We start from the raw sequence: 23,179 nt of genomic DNA on the forward strand, positions 1-23,179 counted from the left end.
GAAAAGAACTCCACATGAATACATGCACTTTGAAAAGGAAGAAAGGGGACTCTGGCTCAAGCAAGGAAAATCGTATAAAAATGGGTCAGACAGGATGGTCGGTGTGAAGCATAGAGGACCCTCTGCTGCAGCTGTCAAACCTGTGTCTCACCCGGTGGCAATCCCGGGCTCCACATTGAACTTTTTTTATAGTGGCTTTTTTTCATTTTTCTCAAAGTTTATATTTGGTACACTTAATAACTTTTATTAAATTAAAAATTAATAACTTGGAGCCTTGCATTTCTAAGATGTTTATCACATTCGGTTTCTCATGATAAGCCTATCTACTTCTGCTAATTCTGAGATGGGGAAAATGAACTGTCATGATTCCCGCTTGCACTAAAGGATTGTGACACGGGCTGACTTTGTGATGCCAGAGTCTTCTGTGCCATCACAGCGCAACTGTATGACATCCCAGAGTGATGGAGCAGCACTGGCTCTGTGACATCACAAGGGGGATTTGTGAGATCTCAGGGTGGGCTGTGACATCCCAGGAGGCAGTGTGACATCTCAGGGGCTCTGTGACCTTACTGGGGAGGTCACTTCAAGCCAGCTCCCACTCACAGTTCCTCCCAGAGAAGTCCAAAGCTGCTCGTGCCCGGTGGCATCCCGTGTCCCTCTGGGTCCCCCTGCCCCTGGCGCTGCAGCCTCCCGCTGAGGATGTTCGAGGAGATCAAGCCCAGAGCCTGACACGGGGACAGGGGCTCAGGGCCGTCACAGTTGGAACAGGGAGACAGGGACCCCCTAGCAGCATCCCTGTGCCCCCAGGGCCAGAGCTTGGCCAGGGCTCCTTCACCCTCTTATGAAGGAGGGCTTGAGAGCACTTTAAAAATCCCCAGCAGGGGAGTAGCATAAAACAGCTTTAAGATTAAGTGACAGCACCACAGAGTTCCTTGGCAAGAGTCACTCTGCTCCTGACTGGACACTTCAGGCACACCAAGGAAACAAAGCAACAACAAAACCAAACAAAATCCAGGCAATCAAACCAAAAAGGAGTCAAGAACTGTCCCGGTGTCTGTGTGTCTCTGTGTGTTTGTGTGTGTGTGTGTGTGTGTGTGTGTGTGTGTGTGTGTGACGAAAGGACAGTGAGGGCAAGGATAAAAGGAATACAGCCTAAAAGCTAAACAGAGCTGTGGAATAACACTTAACAATATTCAACTTCGCTTATAACTTCTATTAAGCTTCACAAATTAGCAAAAGAACAACTCTTAGCAGCATTTAACTTTGCTTACAGCTTGTGACTTTGTCGCTATAAGACACGTGAAAGCACGATGCGAGCCACCTGCTATTTTCAAGGTAAAGAGAAAAGTTTATTCTCTGACTCCAACTTTTATACTTTCCCAAAGGTGACATTGGATTGGAGAGTGAATGGGCCACCTGTCCAAAGACATTGGACAAAGCACTAGTACATCAAGTTTGTCCAGCCCCATAAAAGATTGTAAACAATATGTTGTTGACAGAAATTGTGTGGGAAGGTTCTCCAACAGAATGGAAACTCAGAAGGCTTTAGAAAATCTTAAGAATCAGGGTGACATGACATAACCTTACTTCCAGGCCTGACTGGCTCAGCTATCCAAGGCAATCAAAGCCCTCAGAGAGCAGCATTTCTGCCACCTTTCCCTGAGCACAGGCACTCCTGTGTGCACACAGACACAAAGAGTCACTACAAGGCACCTGTGAGAAATTCCCCTGAGCAAAGGGAAATGTTCCCTGAGGAGACTTTGGCATCTCCCCAGGGGATGAAGGGTTGAGCCTGGAGCAGACAGTGTCTGTGATGAGCTCCAGAGGAGCTGAGCCCAGGGGCTGCTGGCCAAGGCCCTGGCCCAGTGAGCATTTCTCAGCTGGCAGGGCGGCCTGAGAAGGGGAAAGGGGAATGCACCAGACCAGGAACCATGGAACCAAGGGACCATTGTTACACTGTGGGGCCATGTGAGAAGAAGTGACCACTGGGACACTGTGGGGCCTTGTGAGACCAAGGGACCATTGGGACACTGTGGGACCATGTGAGATCAAGAGACCATTGGGATACTGTGAGTCCTCATGGATTCATGGACACCACTGTGACATTGCTGGGCCTCATGGAAGCAAGGGGACCCTAGTGACGCCGTGTGCCTCAGTGGAATGTAGGCATCATTGTGACACTGTGAGGCCCCATCCAGCCAAGGCTCCATTGGGACACTGCGAGACCCCACGGAAACAAAGCTCCAGGGTAACACAGAGAGGCTGCCTGTAATCAGTGCTCCATTGTGACCCTGTGGAGCCAAAGGAGAGCGTTGTGACACTGCAAAGCCCCATGCTCCATTGGTCCAAAGGTCCATTGTGACATTGCAGGACTCATGGAACAGAGGAGTCACATGACACTGTGGGGCCTGTGGAACCATGGAGAACATTGTGACACTGCAAGGCCTCAAGGAATCATTAGGACTGTTATATGTCTATAGGATAATTCGTGCAAATAAAATTGTCGTCTATTTTATAGTTATGTGCTGTTAAATTATACTCTTATAAGAAGTTTTTAAATCGCACAAGCCAGCAACAGCGACTGCAACACCATGTGAAAGCCACCTGGACAAGAGAGGGAGGACTTTATTTACAAGCGAACGAAAGTGGCCAGCCCAGAGAGGGATCATGCATCAAGGTTGTCCGAGAAACACCCGGACGATAAATACACGATAAATATCCGAGACCGAGATAGTCAGAGCCATCAGGGAGGTACATCTCAAATCCGAATTCCGGGACTGCAAACACAGGTGTTCATCACTCTCCGGACACGTATTGTTCAACTTGCCACAGAGAAAAGAACTCCACATGAATACATGCACTTTGAAAAGGAAGAAAGGGGACTCTGGCTCAAGCAAGGAAAATCGTATAAAAATGGGTCAGACAGGATGGTCGGTGTGAAGCATAGAGGACCCTCTGCTGCAGCTGTCAAACCTGTGTCTCACCCGGTGGCAATCCCGGGCTCCACATTGAACTTTTTTTATAGTGGCTTTTTTTCATTTTTCTCAAAGTTTATATTTGGTACACTTAATAACTTTTATTAAATTAAAAATTAATAACTTGGAGCCTTGCATTTCTAAGATGTTTATCACATTCGGTTTCTCATGATAAGCCTATCTACTTCTGCTAATTCTGAGATGGGGAAAATGAACTGTCATGATTCCCGCTTGCACTAAAGGATTGTGACACGGGCTGACTTTGTGATGCCAGAGTCTTCTGTGCCATCACAGCGCAACTGTATGACATCCCAGAGTGATGGAGCAGCACTGGCTCTGTGACATCACAAGGGGGATTTGTGAGATCTCAGGGTGGGCTGTGACATCCCAGGAGGCAGTGTGACATCTCAGGGGCTCTGTGACCTTACTGGGGAGGTCACTTCAAGCCAGCTCCCACTCACAGTTCCTCCCAGAGAAGTCCAAAGCTGCTCGTGCCCGGTGGCATCCCGTGTCCCTCTGGGTCCCCCTGCCCCTGGCGCTGCAGCCTCCCGCTGAGGATGTTCGAGGAGATCAAGCCCAGAGCCTGACACGGGGACAGGGGCTCAGGGCCGTCACAGTTGGAACAGGGAGACAGGGACCCCCTAGCAGCATCCCTGTGCCCCCAGGGCCAGAGCTTGGCCAGGGCTCCTTCACCCTCTTATGAAGGAGGGCTTGAGAGCACTTTAAAAATCCCCAGCAGGGGAGTAGCATAAAACAGCTTTAAGATTAAGTGACAGCACCACAGAGTTCCTTGGCAAGAGTCACTCTGCTCCTGACTGGACACTTCAGGCACACCAAGGAAACAAAGCAACAACAAAACCAAACAAAATCCAGGCAATGAAACCAAAAAGGAGTCAAGAACTGTCCCGGTGTCTGTGTGTCTCTGTGTGTTTGTGTGTGTGTGTGTGTGTGTGTGTGTGTGTGTGTGTGTGTGACGAAAGGACAGTGAGGGCAAGGATAAAAGGAATACAGCCTAAAAGCTAAACAGAGCTGTGGAATAACACTTAACAATATTCAACTTCGCTTATAACTTCTATTAAGCTTCACAAATTAGCAAAAGAACAACTCTTAGCAGCATTTAACTTTGCTTACAGCTTGTGAATATGTCGCTATAAGACACGTCAAAGCACGACGCGAGCCACCTGCTATTTTCAAGGTAAAGAGAAAAGTTTATTCTCTGACTCCAACTTTTATACTTTCCCAAAGGTGACATTGGATTGGAGAGTGAATGGGCCACCTGTCCAAAGACATTGGACAAAGCACTAGTACATCAAGTTTGTCCAGCCCCATAAAAGATTGTAAACAATATGTTGTTGACAGAAATTGTGTGGGAAGGTTCTCCAACAGAATGGAAACTCAGAAGGCTTTAGAAAATCTTAAGAATCAGGGTGACATGACATAACCTTACTTCCAGGCCTGACTGGCTCAGCTATCCAAGGCAATCAAAGCCCTCAGAGAGCAGCATTTCTGCCACCTTTCCCTGAGCACAGGCACTCCTGTGTGCACACAGACACAAAGAGTCACTACAAGGCACCTGTGAGAAATTCCCCTGAGCAAAGGGAAATGTTCCCTGAGGAGACTTTGGCATCTCCCCAGGGGATGAAGGGTTGAGCCTGGAGCAGACAGTGTCTGTGATGAGCTCCAGAGGAGCTGAGCCCAGGGGCTGCTGGCCAAGGCCCTGGCCCAGTGAGCATTTCTCAGCTGGCAGGGCGGCCTGAGAAGGGGAAAGGGGAATGCACCAGACCAGGAACCATGGAACCAAGGGACCATTGTTACACTGTGGGGCCATGTGAGAAGAAGTGACCACTGGGACACTGTGGGGCCTTGTGAGACCAAGGGACCATTGGGACACTGTGGGACCATGTGAGATCAAGAGACCATTGGGATACTGTGAGTCCTCATGGATTCATGGACACCACTGTGACATTGCTGGGCCTCATGGAAGCAAGGGGACCCTAGTGACGCCGTGTGCCTCAGTGGAATGTAGGCATCATTGTGACACTGTGAGGCCCCATCCAGCCAAGGCTCCATTGGGACACTGCGAGACCCCACGGAAACAAAGCTCCAGGGTAACACAGAGAGGCTGCCTGTAATCAGTGCTCCATTGTGACCCTGTGGAGCCAAAGGAGAGCGTTGTGACACTGCAAAGCCCCATGCTCCATTGGTCCAAAGGTCCATTGTGACATTGCAGGACTCATGGAACAGAGGAGTCACATGACACTGTGGGGCCTGTGGAACCATGGAGAACATTGTGACACTGCAAGGCCTCAAGGAATCATTAGGACTGTTATATGTCTATAGGATAATTCGTGCAAATAAAATTGTCGTCTATTTTATAGTTATGTGCTGTTAAATTATACTCTTATAAGAAGTTTTTAAATCGCACAAGCCAGCAACAGCGACTGCAACACCATGTGAAAGCCACCTGGACAAGAGAGGGAGGACTTTATTTACAAGCGAACGAAAGTGGCCAGCCCAGAGAGGGATCATGCATCAAGGTTGTCCGAGAAACACCCGGACGATAAATACACGATAAATATCCGAGACCGAGATAGTCAGAGCCATCAGGGAGGTACATCTCAAATCCGAATTCCGGGACTGCAAACACAGGTGTTCATCACTCTCCGGACACGTATTGTTCAACTTGCCACAGAGAAAAGAACTCCACATGAATACATGCACTTTGAAAAGGAAGAAAGGGGACTCTGGCTCAAGCAAGGAAAATCGTATAAAAATGGGTCAGACAGGATGGTCGGTGTGAAGCATAGAGGACCCTCTGCTGCAGCTGTCAAACCTGTGTCTCACCCGGTGGCAATCCCGGGCTCCACATTGAACTTTTTTTATAGTGGCTTTTTTTCATTTTTCTCAAAGTTTATATTTGGTACACTTAATAACTTTTATTAAATTAAAAATTAATAACTTGGAGCCTTGCATTTCTAAGATGTTTATCACATTCGGTTTCTCATGATAAGCCTATCTACTTCTGCTAATTCTGAGATGGGGAAAATGAACTGTCATGATTCCCGCTTGCACTAAAGGATTGTGACACGGGCTGACTTTGTGATGCCAGAGTCTTCTGTGCCATCACAGCGCAACTGTATGACATCCCAGAGTGATGGAGCAGCACTGGCTCTGTGACATCACAAGGGGGATTTGTGAGATCTCAGGGTGGGCTGTGACATCCCAGGAGGCAGTGTGACATCTCAGGGGCTCTGTGACCTTACTGGGGAGGTCACTTCAAGCCAGCTCCCACTCACAGTTCCTCCCAGAGAAGTCCAAAGCTGCTCGTGCCCGGTGGCATCCCGTGTCCCTCTGGGTCCCCCTGCCCCTGGCGCTGCAGCCTCCCGCTGAGGATGTTCGAGGAGATCAAGCCCAGAGCCTGACACGGGGACAGGGGCTCAGGGCCGTCACAGTTGGAACAGGGAGACAGGGACCCCCTAGCAGCATCCCTGTGCCCCCAGGGCCAGAGCTTGGCCAGGGCTCCTTCACCCTCTTATGAAGGAGGGCTTGAGAGCACTTTAAAAATCCCCAGCAGGGGAGTAGCATAAAACAGCTTTAAGATTAAGTGACAGCACCACAGAGTTCCTTGGCAAGAGTCACTCTGCTCCTGACTGGACACTTCAGGCACACCAAGGAAACAAAGCAACAACAAAACCAAACAAAATCCAGGCAATCAAACCAAAAAGGAGTCAAGAACTGTCCCGGTGTCTGTGTGTCTCTGTGTGTTTGTGTGTGTGTGTGTGTGTGTGTGTGTGTGTGTGTGTGTGACGAAAGGACAGTGAGGGCAAGGATAAAAGGAATACAGCCTAAAAGCTAAACAGAGCTGTGGAATAACACTTAACAATATTCAACTTCGCTTATAACTTCTATTAAGCTTCACAAATTAGCAAAAGAACAACTCTTAGCAGCATTTAACTTTGCTTACAGCTTGTGACTTTGTCGCTATAAGACACGTGAAAGCACGATGCGAGCCACCTGCTATTTTCAAGGTAAAGAGAAAAGTTTATTCTCTGACTCCAACTTTTATACTTTCCCAAAGGTGACATTGGATTGGAGAGTGAATGGGCCACCTGTCCAAAGACATTGGACAAAGCACTAGTACATCAAGTTTGTCCAGCCCCATAAAAGATTGTAAACAATATGTTGTTGACAGAAATTGTGTGGGAAGGTTCTCCAACAGAATGGAAACTCAGAAGGCTTTAGAAAATCTTAAGAATCAGGGTGACATGACATAACCTTACTTCCAGGCCTGACTGGCTCAGCTATCCAAGGCAATCAAAGCCCTCAGAGAGCAGCATTTCTGCCACATTTCCCTGAGCACAGGCACTCCTGTGTGCACACAGACACAAAGAGTCACTACAAGGCACCTGTGAGAAATTCCCCTGAGCAAAGGGAAATGTTCCCTGAGGAGACTTTGGCATCTCCCCAGGGGATGAAGGGTTGAGCCTGGAGCAGACAGTGTCTGTGATGAGCTCCAGAGGAGCTGAGCCCAGGGGCTGCTGGCCAAGGCCCTGGCCCAGTGAGCATTTCTCAGCTGGCAGGGCGGCCTGAGAAGGGGAAAGGGGAATGCACCAGACCAGGAACCATGGAACCAAGGGACCATTGTTACACTGTGGGGCCATGTGAGAAGAAGTGACCACTGGGACACTGTGGGGCCTTGTGAGACCAAGGGACCATTGGGACACTGTGGGACCATGTGAGATCAAGAGACCATTGGGATACTGTGAGTCCTCATGGATTCATGGACACCACTGTGACATTGCTGGGCCTCATGGAAGCAAGGGGACCCTAGTGACGCCGTGTGCCTCAGTGGAATGTAGGCATCATTGTGACACTGTGAGGCCCCATCCAGCCAAGGCTCCATTGGGACACTGCGAGACCCCACGGAAACAAAGCTCCAGGGTAACACAGAGAGGCTGCCTGTAATCAGTGCTCCATTGTGACCCTGTGGAGCCAAAGGAGAGCGTTGTGACACTGCAAAGCCCCATGCTCCATTGGTCCAAAGGTCCATTGTGACATTGCAGGACTCATGGAACAGAGGAGTCACATGACACTGTGGGGCCTGTGGAACCATGGAGAACATTGTGACACTGCAAGGCCTCAAGGAATCATTAGGACTGTTATATGTCTATAGGATAATTCGTGCAAATAAAATTGTCGTCTATTTTATAGTTATGTGCTGTTAAATTATACTCTTATAAGAAGTTTTTAAATCGCACAAGCCAGCAACAGCGACTGCAACACCATGTGAAAGCCACCTGGACAAGAGAGGGAGGACTTTATTTACAAGCGAACGAAAGTGGCCAGCCCAGAGAGGGATCATGCATCAAGGTTGTCCGAGAAACACCCGGACGATAAATACACGATAAATATCCGAGACCGAGATAGTCAGAGCCATCAGGGAGGTACATCTCAAATCCGAATTCCGGGACTGCAAACACAGGTGTTCATCACTCTCCGGACACGTATTGTTCAACTTGCCACAGAGAAAAGAACTCCACATGAATACATGCACTTTGAAAAGGAAGAAAGGGGACTCTGGCTCAGGCAAGGAAAATCGTATAAAAATGGGTCAGACAGGACGGTCGGTGTGAAGCATAGAGGACCCTCTGCTGCAGCTGTCCAACCTGTGTCTCACCCGGTGGCAATCCCGGGCTCCACATTGACTTTTTTTTATAGTGGCTTTTTTTCATTTTTCTCAAAGTTTATATTTGGTACACTTAATAACTTTTATTAAATTAAAAATTAATAACTTGGAGCCTTGCATTTCTAAGATGTTTATCACATTCGGTTTCTCATGATAAGCCTATCTACTTCTGCTAATTCTGAGATGGGGAAAATGAACTGTCATGATTCCCGCTTGCACTAAAGGATTGTGACATGGGCTGACTTTGTGATGCCAGAGTCTTCTGTGCCATCACAGCGCAACTGTATGACATCCCAGAGTGATAGAGCAGCACTGGCTCTGTGACATCACAAGGGGGATTTGTGAGATCTCAGGGTGGGCTGTGACATCCCAGGAGGCAGTGTGACATCTCAGGGGCTCTGTGACCTTACTGGGGAGGTCACTTCAAGCCAGCTCCCACTCACAGTTCCTCCCAGAGAAGTCCAAAGCTGCTCGTGCCCGGTGGCATCCCGTGTCCCTCTGGGTCCCCCTGCCCCTGGCGCTGCAGCCTCCCACTGAGGATGTTCGAGGAGATCAAGCCCAGAGCCTGACACGGGGACAGGGGCTCAGGGCCGTCACAGTTGGAACAGGGAGACAGGGACCCCCTAGCAGCATCCCTGTGCCCCCAGGGCCAGAGCTTGGCCAGGGCTCCTTCACCCTCTTATGAAGGAGGGCTTGAGAGCACTTTAAAAATCCCCAGCAGGGGAGTAGCATAAAACAGCTTTAAGATTAAGTGACAGCACCACAGAGTTCCTTGGCAAGAGTCACTCTGCTCCTGACTGGACACTTCAGGCACACCAAGGAAACAAAGCAACAACAAAACCAAACAAAATCCAGGCAATCAAACCAAAAAGGAGTCAAGAACTGTCCCGGTGTCTGTGTGTCTCTGTGTGTTTGTCTCTGTGTGTGTGTGTGTGTGTGTGTGTGTGTGACGAAAGGACAGTGAGGGCAAGGATAAAAGGAATACAGCCTAAAAGCTAAACAGAGCTGTGGAATAACACTTAACAATATTCAACTTTGCTTATAACTTCTATTAAGCTTCACAAATTAGCAAAAGAACAACTCTTAGCAGCATTTAACTTTGCTTACAGCTTGTGACTTTGTCGCTATAAGACACGTGAAAGCACGACGCGAGCCACCTGCTATTTTCAAGGTAAAGAGAAAAGTTTATTCTCTGACTCCAACTTTTATACTTTCCCAAAGGTGACATTGGATTGGAGAGTGAATGGGCCACCTGTCCAAAGACATTGGACAAAGCACTAGTACATCAAGTTTGTCCAGCCCCATAAAAGATTGTAAACAATATGTTGTTGACAAAAATTGTGTGGGAAGGTTCTCCAACAGAATGGAAACTCAGAAGGCTTTAGAAAATCTTAAGAATCAGGGTGACATGACTTAACCTTACTTCCAGGCCTGACTGGCTCAGCTATTCAAGGCAATCAAAGCCCTCAGAGAGCAGCATTTCTGCCACATTTCCCTGAGCACAGGCACTCCTGTGTGCACACAGACACAAAGAGTCACTACAAGGCACCTGTGAGAAATTCCCCTGAGCAAAGGGAAATGTTCCCTGAGGAGACTTTGGCATCTCCCCAGGGGATGAAGGGTTGAGCCTGGAGCAGACAGTGTCTGTGATGAGCTCCAGAGGAGCTGAGCCCAGGGGCTGCTGGCCAAGGCCCTGGCCCAGTGAGCATTTCTCAGCTGGCAGGGTGGCCTGAGAAGGGGAAAGGGGAATGCACCAGACCAGGAACCATGGAACCAAGGGACCATTGTTACACTGTGGGGCCATGTGAGAAGAAGTGACCATTGGGACACTGTGGAGCCTTGTGAGACCAAGGGACCATTGGGACACTGTGGGACCATGTGAGATCAAGAGACCATTGGGATACTGTGAGTCCTCATGGATTCATGGACACCACTGTGACATTGCTGGGCCTCATGGAAGCAAGGGGACCCTAGTGACGCCGTGTGCCTCAGTGGAATGTAGGCATCATTGTGACACTGTGAGGCCCCATCCAGCCAAGGCTCCATTGGGACACTGCGAGACCCCACGGAAACAAAGCTCCAGGGTAACACAGAGAGGCTGCCTGTAATCAGTGCTCCATTGTGACCCTGTGGAGCCAAAGGAGAGCGTTGTGACACTGCAAAGCCCCATGGTCCATTGGTCCAAAGGTCCATTGTGACATTGCAGGACTCATGGAACAGAGGAGTCACATGACACTGTGGGGCCTGTGGAACCATGGAGAACATTGTGACACTGCAAGGCCTCAAGGAATCATTAGGACTGTTATATGTCTATAGGATAATTCGTGCAAATAAAATTGTCGTCTATTTTATAGTTATGTGCTGTTAAATTATACTCTTATAAGAAGTTTTTAAATCGCACAAGCCAGCAACAGCGACTGCAACACCATGTGAAAGCCACCTGGACGAGAGAGGGAGGACTTTATTTACAAGCGAACGAAAGTGGCCAGCCCAGAGAGGGATCATGCATCAAGGTTGTCCGAGAAACACCCGGACGATAAATACACGATAAATATCCGAGACCGAGATAGTCAGAGCCATCAGGGAGGTACATCTCAAATCCGAATTCCGGGACTGCAAGCACAGGTGTTCATCACTCTCCGGACACGTATTGTTCAACTTGCCACAGAGAAAAGAACTCCACATGAATACATGCACTTTGAAAAGGAAGAAAGGGGACTCTGGCTCAGGCAAGGAAAATCATATAAAAATGGGTCAGACAGGACGGTCGGTGTGAAGCATAGAGGACTCTCTGCTGCAGCTGTCAAACCTGTGTCTCACCCGGTGGCAATCCCGGGCTCCACATTGACTTTTTTTTATAGTGGCTTTTTTTCATTTTTCTCAAAGTTTATATTTGGTACACTTAATAACTTTTATTAAATTAAAAATTAATAACTTGGAGCCTTGCATTTCTAACATGTTTATCACGTTCGGTTTCTCATGATAAGCCTATCTACTTCTGCTAATTCTGAGATGGGGAAAATGAACTGTCATGATTCCCGCTTGCACTAGAGGATTGTGACACGGGCTGACTTTGTGATGCCAGAGTCTTCTGTGCCATCACAGCGCAACTGTATGACATCCCAGAGTGCTAGAGCAGCACTGGCTCTGTGACATCACAAGGGGGATTTGTGAGATCTCAGGGTGGGCTGTGACATCCCAGGAGGCAGTGTGACATCTCAGGGGCTCTGTGACCTTACTGGGGAGGTCACTTCAAGCCAGCTCCCACTCACAGTTCCTCCCAGAGAAGTCCAAAGCTGCTCGTGCCCGGTGGCATCCCGTGTCCCTCTGGGTCCCCCTGCCCCTGGCGCTGCAGCCTCCCGCTGAGGATGTTCGAGGAGATCAAGCCCAGAGCCTGACACGGGGACAGGGGCTCAGGGCCGTCACAGTTGGAACAGGGAGACAGGGACCCCCTAGCAGCATCCCTGTGCCCCCAGGGCCAGAGCTTGGCCAGGGCTCCTTCACCCTCTTATGAAGGAGGGCTTGAGAGCACTTTAAAAATCCCCAGCAGGGGAGTAGCATAAAACAGCTTTAATATTAAGTGACAGCACCACAGAGTTCCTTGGCAAGAGTCACTCTGCTCCTGACTGGACACTTCAGGCACACCAAGGAAACAAAGCAACAACAAAACCAAACAAAATCCAGGCAATGAAACCAAAAAGGAGTCAAGAACTGTCCCGGTGTCTGTGTGTCTCTGTGTGTTTGTGTGTGTGTGAGTGTGTGTGATTGTTTGTGTGTGTGTGTGTGTGTGTGACGAAAGGACAGTGAGGGCAAGGATAAAAGGAATACAGCCTAAAAGCTAAACAGAGCTGTGGAATAACACTTAACAATATTCAACTTCGCTTATAACTTCTATTAAGCTTCACAAATTAGCAAAAGAGCAACTCTTAGCAGCATTTAACTTTGCTTACAGCTTGTGACTTTGTCGCTATAAGACACGTGAAAGCACGACGCGAGCCACCTGCTATTTTCAAGGTAAAGAGAAAAGTTTATTCTCTGACTCCAACTTTTATACTTTCCCAAAGGTGACATTGGATTGGAGAGTGAATGGGCCACCTGTCCAAAGACATTGGACAAAGCACTAGTACATCAAGTTTGTCCAGCCCCATAAAAGATTGTAAACAATATGTTGTTGACAGAAATTGTGTGGGAGGGTTCTCCAACAGAATGGAAACTCAGAAGGCTTTAGAAAATCTTAAGAATCAGGGTGACATGACTTAACCTTACTTCCAGGCCTGACTGGCTCAGCTATCCAAGGCAATCAAAGCCCTCAGAGAGCAGCATTTCTGCCACATTTCCCTGAGCACAGGCACTCCTGTGTGCACACAGACACAAAGAGTCACTACAAGGCACCTGTGAGAAATTCCCCTGAGCAAAGGGAAATGTTCCCTGAGGAGACTTTGGCATCTCCCCAGGGGATGAAGGGTTGAGCCTGGAGCAGACAGTGTCTGTGATGAGCTCCAGAGGAGCTGAGCCCAGGGGCTGCTGGCCAAGGCCCTGGCCCAGTGAGCATTTCTCAGCTGGCAGGGCGGCCTGAGAAGGGGAAAGGGGAATGCACCAGACCAGGAACCATGGAACCAAGGGACCATTGTTACACTGTGGGGCCATGTGAGAAGAAGTGACCATTGGGACACTGTGGAGCCTTGTGAGACCAAGGGACCATTGGGACACTGTGGGACCATGTGAGATCAAGAGACCATTGGGACACTGTGAGTCCTCATGGATTCATGGACACCACTGTGACATTGCTGGGCCTCATGGAAGCAAGGGGACCCTAGTGACGCCGTGTGCCTCAGTGGAATGTAGGCATCATTGTGACACTGTGAGGCCCCATCCAGCCAAGGCTCCATTGGGACACTGCGAGACCCCACGGAAACAAAGCTCCAGGGTAACACAGAGAGGCTGCCTGTAATCAGTGCTCCATTGTGACCCTGTGGAGCCAAAGGAGAGCGTTGTGACACTGCAAAGCCCCATGGTCCATTGGTCCAAAGGTCCATTGTGACATTGCAGGACTCATGGAACAGAGGAGTCACATGACACTGTGGGGCCTGTGGAACCATGGAGAACATTGTGACACTGCAAGGCCTCAAGGAATCATTAGGACTGTTATATGTCTATAGGATAATTCGTGCAAATAAAATTGTCGTCTATTTTATAGTTATGTGCTGTTAAATTATACTCTTATAAGAAGTTTTTAAATCGCACAAGCCAGCAACAGCGACTGCAACACCATGTGAAAGCCACCTGGACGAGAGAGGGAGGACTTTATTTACAAGCGAACGAAAGTGGCCAGCCCAGAGAGGGATCATGCATCAAGGTTGTCCGAGAAACACCCGGACGATAAATACACGATAAATATCCGAGACCGAGATAGTCAGAGCCATCAGGGAGGTACATCTCAAATCCGAATTCCGGGACTGCAAACACAGGTGTTCATCACTCTCCGGACACGTATTGTTCAACTTGCCACAGAGAAAAGAACTCCACATGAATACATGCACTTTGAAAAGGAAGAAAGGGGACTCTGGCTCAGGCAAGGAAAATCGTATAAAAATGGGTCAGACAGGATGGTCGGTGTGAAGCATAGAGGACCCTCTGCTGCAGCTGTCAAACCTGTGTCTCACCCGGTGGCAATCCCGGGCTCCACATTGAACTTTTTTTATAGTGGCTTTTTTTCATTTTTCTCAAAGTTTATATTTGGTACACTTAATAACTTTTATTAAATTAAAAATTAATAACTTGGAGCCTTGCATTTCTAAGATGTTTATCACATTCGGTTTCTCATGATAAGCCTATCTACTTCTGCTAATTCTGAGATGGGGAAAATGAACTGTCATGATTCCCGCTTGCACTAAAGGATTGTGACATGGGCTGACTTTGTGATGCCAGAGTCTTCTGTGCCATCACAGCGCAACTGTATGACATCCCAGAGTGATAGAGCAGCACTGGCTCTGTGACATCACAAGGGGGATTTGTGAGATCTCAGGGTGGGCTGTGACATCCCAGGAGGCAGTGTGACATCTCAGGGGCTCTGTGACCTTACTGGGGAGGTCACTTCAAGCCAGCTCCCACTCACACCACTCACAGTTCCTCCCAGAGAAGTCCAAAGCTGCTCGTGCCCGGTGGCATCCCGTGTCCCTCTGGGTCCCCCTGCCCCTGGCGCTGCAGCCTCCCGCTGAGGATGTTCGAGGAGATCAAGCCCAGAGCCTGACACGGGGACAGGGGCTCAGGGCCGTCACAGTTGGAACAGGGAGACAGGGACCCCCTAGCAGCATCCCTGTGCCCCCAGGGCCAGAGCTTGGCCAGGGCTCCTTCACCCTCTTATGAAGGAGGGCTTGAGAGCACTTTAAAATTCCCCAGCAGGGGAGTAGCATAAAACAGCTTTAATATTAAGTGACAGCACCACAGAGTTCCTTGGCAAGAGTCACTCTGCTCCTGACTGGACACTTCAGGCACACCAAGGAAACAAAGCAACAACAAAACCAAACAAAATCCAGGCAATCAAACCAAAAAGGAGTCAAGAACTGTCCCGGTGTCTGTGTGTCTCTGTGTGTTTGTGTGTGTGTGTGTGTGTGTGTGTGTGTGTGTGTGTGTGTGTGTGACGAAAGGACAGTGAGGGCAAGGATAAAAGGAATACAGCCTAAAAGCTAAACAGAGCTGTGGAATAACACTTAACAATATTCAACTTTGCTTATAACTTCTATTAAGCTTCACAAATTAGCAAAAGAACAACTCTTAGCAGCATTTAACTTTGCTTACAGCTTGTGACTTTGTCGCTATAAGACACGTGAAAGCACGACGCGAGCCACCTGCTATTTTCAAGGTAAAGAGAAAAGTTTATTCTCTGACTCCAACTTTTATACTTTCCCAAAGGTGACATTGGATTGGAGAGTGAATGGGCCACCTGTCCAAAGACATTGGACAAAGCACTAGTACATCAAGTTTGTCCAGCCCCATAAAAGATTGTAAACAATATGTTGTTGACAGAAATTGTGTGGGAAGGTTCTCCAACAGAATGGAAACTCAGAAGGCTTTAGAAAATCTTAAGAATCAGGGTGACATGACTTAACCTTACTTCCAGGCCTGACTGGCTCAGCTATCCAAGGCAATCAAAGCCCTCAGAGAGCAGCATTTCTGCCACATTTCCCTGAGCACAGGCACTCCTGTGTGCACACAGACACAAAGAGTCACTACAAGGCACCTGTGAGAAATTCCCCTGAGCAAAGGGAAATGTTCCCTGAGGAGACTTTGGCATCTCCCCAGGGGATGAAGGGTTGAGCCTGGAGCAGACAGTGTCTGTGATGAGCTCCAGAGGAGCTGAGCCCAGGGGCTGCTGGCCAAGGCCCTGGCCCAGTGAGCATTTCTCAGCTGGCAGGGCGGCCTGAGAAGGGGAGAGGGGAATGCACCAGACCAGGAACCATGGAACCAAGGGACCATTGTTACACTGTGGGGCCATGTGAGAAGAAGTGACCATTGGGACACTGTGGGGCCTTGTGAGACCAAGGGACCATTGGGACACTGTGGGACCATGTGAGATCAAGAGACCATTGGGATACTGTGAGTCCTCATGGATTCATGGACACCACTGTGACATTGCTGGGCCTCATGGAAGCAAGGGGACCCTAGTGACGCCGTGTGCCTCAGTGGAATGTAGGCATCATTGTGACACTGTGAGGCCCCATCCAGCCAAGGCTCCATTGGGACACTGCGAGACCCCACGGAAACAAAGCTCCAGGGTAACACAGAGAGGCTGCCTGTAATCAGTGCTCCATTGTGACCCTGTGGAGCCAAAGGAGAGCGTTGTGACACTGCAAAGCCCCATGGTCCATTGGTCCAAAGGTCCATTGTGACATTGCAGGACTCATGGAACAGAGGAGTCACATGACACTGTGGGGCCTGTGGAACCATGGAGAACATTGTGACACTGCAAGGCCTCAAGGAATCATTAGGACTGTTATATGTCTATAGGATAATTCGTGCAAATAAAATTGTCGTCTATTTTATAGTTATGTGCTGTTAAATTATACTCTTATAAGAAGTTTTTAAATCGCACAAGCCAGCAACAGCGACTGCAACACCATGTGAAAGCCACCTGGACGAGAGAGGGAGGACTTTATTTACAAGCGAACGAAAGTGGCCAGCCCAGAGAGGGATCATGCATCAAGGTTGTCCGAGAAACACCCGGACGATAAATACACGACAAATATCCGAGACCGAGATAGTCAGAGCCATCAGGGAGGTACATCTCAAATCCGAATTCCGGGACTGCAAACACAGGTGTTCATCACTCTCCGGACACGTATTGTTCAACTTGCCACAGAGAAAAGAACTCCACATGAATACATGCACTTTGAAAAGGAAGAAAGGGGACTCTGGCTCAGGCAAGGAAAATCGTATAAAAATGGGTCAGACAGGATGGTCGGTGTGAAGCATAGAGGACCCTCTGCTGCAGCTGTCAAACCTGTGTCTCACCCGGTGGCAATCCCGGGCTCCACATTGAACTTTTTTTATAGTGGCTTTTTTTCATTTTTCTCAAAGTTTATATTTGGTACACTTAATAACTTTTATTAAATTAAAAATTAATAACTTGGAGCCTTGCATTTCTAAGATGTTTATCACATTCGGTTTCTCATGATAAGCCTATCTACTTCTGCTAATTCTGAGATGGGGAAAATGAACTGTCATGATTCCCGCTTGCACTAAAGGATTGTGACACGGGCTGACTTTGTGATGCCAGAGTCTTCTGTGCCATCACAGCGCAACTGTATGACATCCCAGAGTGATGGAGCAGCACTGGCTCTGTGACATCACAAGGGGGATTTGTGAGATCTCAGGGTGGGCTGTGACATCCCAGGAGGCAGTGTGACATCTCAGGGGCTCTGTGACCTTACTGGGGAGGTCACTTCAAGCCAGCTCCCACTCACAGTTCCTCCCAGAGAAGTCCAAAGCTGCTCGTGCCCGGTGGCATCCCGTGTCCCTCTGGGTCCCCCTGCCCCTGGCGCTGCAGCCTCCCGCTGAGGATGTTCGAGGAGATCAAGCCCAGAGCCTGACACGGGGACAGGGGCTCAGGGCCGTCACAGTTGGAACAGGGAGACAGGGACCCCCTAGCAGCATCCCTGTGCCCCCAGGGCCAGAGCTTGGCCAGGGCTCCTTCACCCTCTTATGAAGGAGGGCTTGAGAGCACTTTAAAAATCCCCAGCAGGGGAGTAGCATAAAACAGCTTTAATATTAAGTGACAGCACCACAGAGTTCCTTGGCAAGAGTCACTCTGCTCCTGACTGGACACTTCAGGCACACCAAGGAAACAAAGCAACAACAAAACCAAACAAAATCCAGGCAATGAAACCAAAAAGGAGTCAAGAACTGTCCCGGTGTCTGTGTGTCTCTGTGTGTTTGTGTGTGTGTGTGTGTGTGTGTGTGTGTGTGTGTGTGTGTGTGACGAAAGGACAGTGAGGGCAAGGATAAAAGGAATACAGCCTAAAAGCTAAACAGAGCTGTGGAATAACACTTAACAATATTCAACTTCGCTTATAACTTCTATTAAGCTTCACAAATTAGCAAAAGAGCAACTCTTAGCAGCATTTAACTTTGCTTACAGCTTGTGACTTTGTCGCTATAAGACACGTGAAAGCACGACGCGAGCCACCTGCTATTTTCAAGGTAAAGAGAAAAGTTTATTCTCTGACTCCAACTTTTATACTTTCCCAAAGGTGACATTGGATTGGAGAGTGAATGGGCCACCTGTCCAAAGACATTGGACAAAGCACTAGTACATCAAGTTTGTCCAGCCCCATAAAAGATTGTAAACAATATGTTGTTGACAGAAATTGTGTGGGAGGGTTCTCCAACAGAATGGAAACTCAGAAGGCTTTAGAAAATCTTAAGAATCAGGGTGACATGACTTAACCTTACTTGCAGGCCTGACTGGCTCAGCTATCCAAGGCAATCAAAGCCCTCAGAGAGCAGCATTTCTGCCACATTTCCCTGAGCACAGGCACTCCTGTGTGCACACAGACACAAAGAGTCACTACAAGGCACCTGTGAGAAATTCCCCTGAGCAAAGGGAAATGTTCCCTGAGGAGACTTTGGCATCTCCCCAGGGGATGAAGGGTTGAGCCTGGAGCAGACAGTGTCTGTGATGAGCTCCAGAGGAGCTGAGCCCAGGGGCTGCTGGCCAAGGCCCTGGCCCAGTGAGCATTTCTCAGCTGGCAGGGCGGCCTGAGAAGGGGAAAGGGGAATGCACCAGACCAGGAACCATGGAACCAAGGGACCATTGTTACACTGTGGGGCCATGTGAGAAGAAGTGACCATTGGCACACTGTGGAGCCTTGTGAGACCAAGGGACCATTGGGACACTGTGGGACCATGTGAGATCAAGAGACCATTGGGATACTGTGAGTCCTCATGGATTCATGGACACCACTGTGACATTGCTGGGCCTCATGGAAGCAAGGGGACCCTAGTGACGCCGTGTGCCTCAGTGGAATGTAGGCATCATTGTGACACTGTGAGGCCCCATCCAGCCAAGGCTCCATTGGGACACTGCGAGACCCCACGGAAACAAAGCTCCAGGGTAACACAGAGAGGCTGCCTGTAATCAGTGCTCCATTGTGACCCTGTGGAGCCAAAGGAGAGCGTTGTGACACTGCAAAGCCCCATGCTCCATTGGTCCAAAGGTCCATTGTGACATTGCAGGACTCATGGAACAGAGGAGTCACATGACACTGTGGGGCCTGTGGAACCATGGAGAACATTGTGACACTGCAAGGCCTCAAGGAATCATTAGGACTGTTATATGTCTATAGGATAATTCGTGCAAATAAAATTGTCGTCTATTTTATAGTTATGTGCTGTTAAATTATACTCTTATAAGAAGTTTTTAAATCGCACAAGCCAGCAACAGCGACTGCAACACCATGTGAAAGCCACCTGGACAAGAGAGGGAGGACTTTATTTACAAGCGAACGAAAGTGGCCAGCCCAGAGAGGGATCATGCATCAAGGTTGTCTGAGAAACACCCGGACGATAAATACACGATAAATATCCGAGACCGAGATAGTCAGAGCCATCAGGGAGGTACATCTCAAATCCGAATTCCGGGACTGCAAACACAGGTGTTCATCACTCTCCGGACACGTATTGTTCAACTTGCCACAGAGAAAAGAACTCCACATGAATACATGCACTTTGAAAAGGAAGAAAGGGGACTCTGGCTCAGGCAAGGAAAATCGTATAAAAATGGGTCAGACAGGACGGTCGGTGTGAAGCATAGAGGACCCTCTGCTGCAGCTGTCCAACCTGTGTCTCACCCGGTGGCAATCCCGGGCTCCACATTGACTTTTTTTTATAGTGGCTTTTTTTCATTTTTCTCAAAGTTTATATTTGGTACACTTAATAACTTTTATTAAATTAAAAATTAATAACTTGGAGCCTTGCATTTCTAAGATGTTTATCACATTCGGTTTCTCATGATAAGCCTATCTACTTCTGCTAATTCTGAGATGGGGAAAATGAACTGTCATGATTCCCGCTTGCACTAAAGGATTGTGACACGGGCTGACTTTGTGATGCCAGAGTCTTCTGTGCCATCACAGCGCAACTGTATGACATCCCAGAGTGATAGAGCAGCACTGGCTCTGTGACATCACAAGGGGGATTTGTGAGATCTCAGGGTGGGCTGTGACATCCCAGGAGGCAGTGTGACATCTCAGGGGCTCTGTGACCTTACTGGGGAGGTCACTTCAAGCCAGCTCCCACTCACAGTTCCTCCCAGAGAAGTCCAAAGCTGCTCGTGCCCGGTGGCATCCCGTGTCCCTCTGGGTCCCCCTGCCCCTGGCGCTGCAGCCTCCCCCTGAGGATGTTCGAGGAGATCAAGCCCAGAGCCTGACACGGGGACAGGGGCTCAGGGCCGTCACAGTTGGAACAGGGAGACAGGGACCCCTTGCAGCATCCCTGTGCCCCCAGGGCCAGAGCTTGGCCAGGGCTCCTTCACCCTCTTATGAAGGAGGGCTTGAGAGCACTTTAAAAATCCCCAGCAGGGGAGTAGCAAAAAACAGCTTTAATATTAAGTGACAGCACCACAGAGTTCCTTGGCAAGAGTCACTCTGCTCCTGACTGGACACTTCAGGCACACCAAGGAAACAAAGCAACAACAAAACCAAACAAAATCCAGGCAATGAAACCAAAAAGGAGTCAAGAACTGTCCCGGTGTCTGTGTGTCTCTGTGTGTTTGCGTGTGTGTGTGTGTGTGTGTGTGTGTGTGTGTGTGTGTGTGTAACGAAAGGACAGTGAGGGCAAGGATAAAAGGAATACAGCCTAAAAGCTAAACAGAGCTGTGGAATAACACTTAACAATATTCAACTTCGCTTATAACTTCTATTAAGCTTCACAAATTAGCAAAAGAGCAACTCTTAGCAGCATTTAACTTTGCTTACAGCTTGTGACTTTGTCGCTATAAGACACGTGAAAGCACGACGCGAGCCACCTGCTATTTTCAAGGTAAAGAGAAAAGTTTATTCTCTGACTCCAACTTTTATACTTTCCCAAAGGTGACATTGGATTGGAGAGTGAATGGGCCACCTGTCCAAAGACATTGGACAAAGCACTAGTACATCAAGTTTGTCCAGCCCCATAAAAGATTGTAAACAATATGTTGTTGACAGAAATTGTGTGGGAGGGTTCTCCAACAGAATGGAAACTCAGAAGGCTTTAGAAAATCTTAAGAATCAGGGTGACATGACTTAACCTTACTTGCAGGCCTGACTGGCTCAGCTATCCAAGGCAATCAAAGCCCTCAGAGAGCAGCATTTCTGCCACATTTCCCTGAGCACAGGCACTCCGTTGTGCACACAGACACAAAGAGTCACTACAAGGCACCTGTGAGAAATTCCCCTGAGCAAAGGGAAATGTTCCCTGAGGAGACTTTGGCATCTCCCCAGGGGATGAAGGGTTGAGCCTGGAGCAGACAGTGTCTGTGATGAGCTCCAGAGGAGCTGAGCCCAGGGGCTGCTGGCCAAGGCCCTGGCCCAGTGAGCATTTCTCAGCTGGCAGGGCGGCCTGAGAAGGGGAAAGGGGAATGCACCAGACCAGGAACCATGGAACCAAGGGACCATTGTTACACTGTGGGGCCATGTGAGAAGAAGTGACCATTGGGACACTGTGGGGCCTTGTGAGACCAAGGGACCATTGGGACACTGTGGGACCATGTGAGATCAAGAGACCATTGGGATACTGTGAGTCCTCATGGATTCATGGACACCACTGTGACATTGCTGGGCCTCATGGAAGCAAGGGGACCCTAGTGACGCCGTGTGCCTCAGTGGAATGTAGGCATCATTGTGACACTGTGAGGCCCCATCCAGCCAAGGCTCCATTGGGACACTGCGAGACCCCACGGAAACAAAGCTCCAGGGTAACACAGAGAGGCTGCCTGTAATCAGTGCTCCATTGTGACCCTGTGGAGCCAAAGGAGAGCGTTGTGACACTGCAAAGCCCCATGGTCCATTGGTCCAAAGGTCCATTGTGACATTGCAGGACTCATGGAACAGAGGAGTCACATGACACTGTGGGGCCTGTGGAACCATGGAGAACATTGTGACACTGCAAGGCCTCAAGGAATCATTAGGACTGTTATATGTCTATAGGATAATTCGTGCAAATAAAATTGTCGTCTATTTTATAGTTATGTGCTGTTAAATTATACTCTTATAAGAAGTTTTTAAATCGCACAAGCCAGCAACAGCGACTGCAACACCATGTCAAAGCCACCTGGACAAGAGAGGGAGGACTTTATTTACAAGCGAACGAAAGTGGCCAGCCCAGAGAGGGATCATGCATCAAGGTTGTCCGAGAAACACCCGGACGATAAATACACGATAAATATCCGAGACCGAGATAGTCAGAGCCATCAGGGAGGTACATCTCAAATCCGAATTCCGGGACTGCAAACACAGGTGTTCATCACTCTCCGGACACGTATTGTTCAACTTGCCACAGAGAAAAGAACTCCACATGAATACATGCACTTTGAAAAGGAAGAAAGGGGACTCTGGCTCAGGCAAGGAAAATCGTATAAAAATGGGTCAGACAGGACGGTCGGTGTGAAGCATAGAGGACCCTCTGCTGCAGCTGTCCAACCTGTGTCTCACCCGGTGGCAATCCCGGGCTCCACATTGACTTTTTTTTATAGTGGCTTTTTTTCATTTTTCTCAAAGTTTATATTTGGTACACTTAATAACTTTTATTAAATTAAAAATTAATAACTTGGAGCCTTGCATTTCTAAGATGTTTATCACATTCGGTTTCTCATGATAAGCCTATCTACTTCTGCTAATTCTGAGATGGGGAAAATGAACTGTCATGATTCCCGCTTGCACTAAAGGATTGTGACACGGGCTGACTTTGTGATGCCAGAGTCTTCTGTGCCATCACAGCGCAACTGTATGACATCCCAGAGTGATGGAGCAGCACTGGCTCTGTG

This window comes from Lonchura striata, chromosome 37, assembly GCF_050655825.1.
Source record: "Lonchura striata isolate lonStrDom1 chromosome 37, ASM5065582v1, whole genome shotgun sequence".
NCBI classification, from domain to species: domain Eukaryota; kingdom Metazoa; phylum Chordata; class Aves; order Passeriformes; family Estrildidae; genus Lonchura; species Lonchura striata.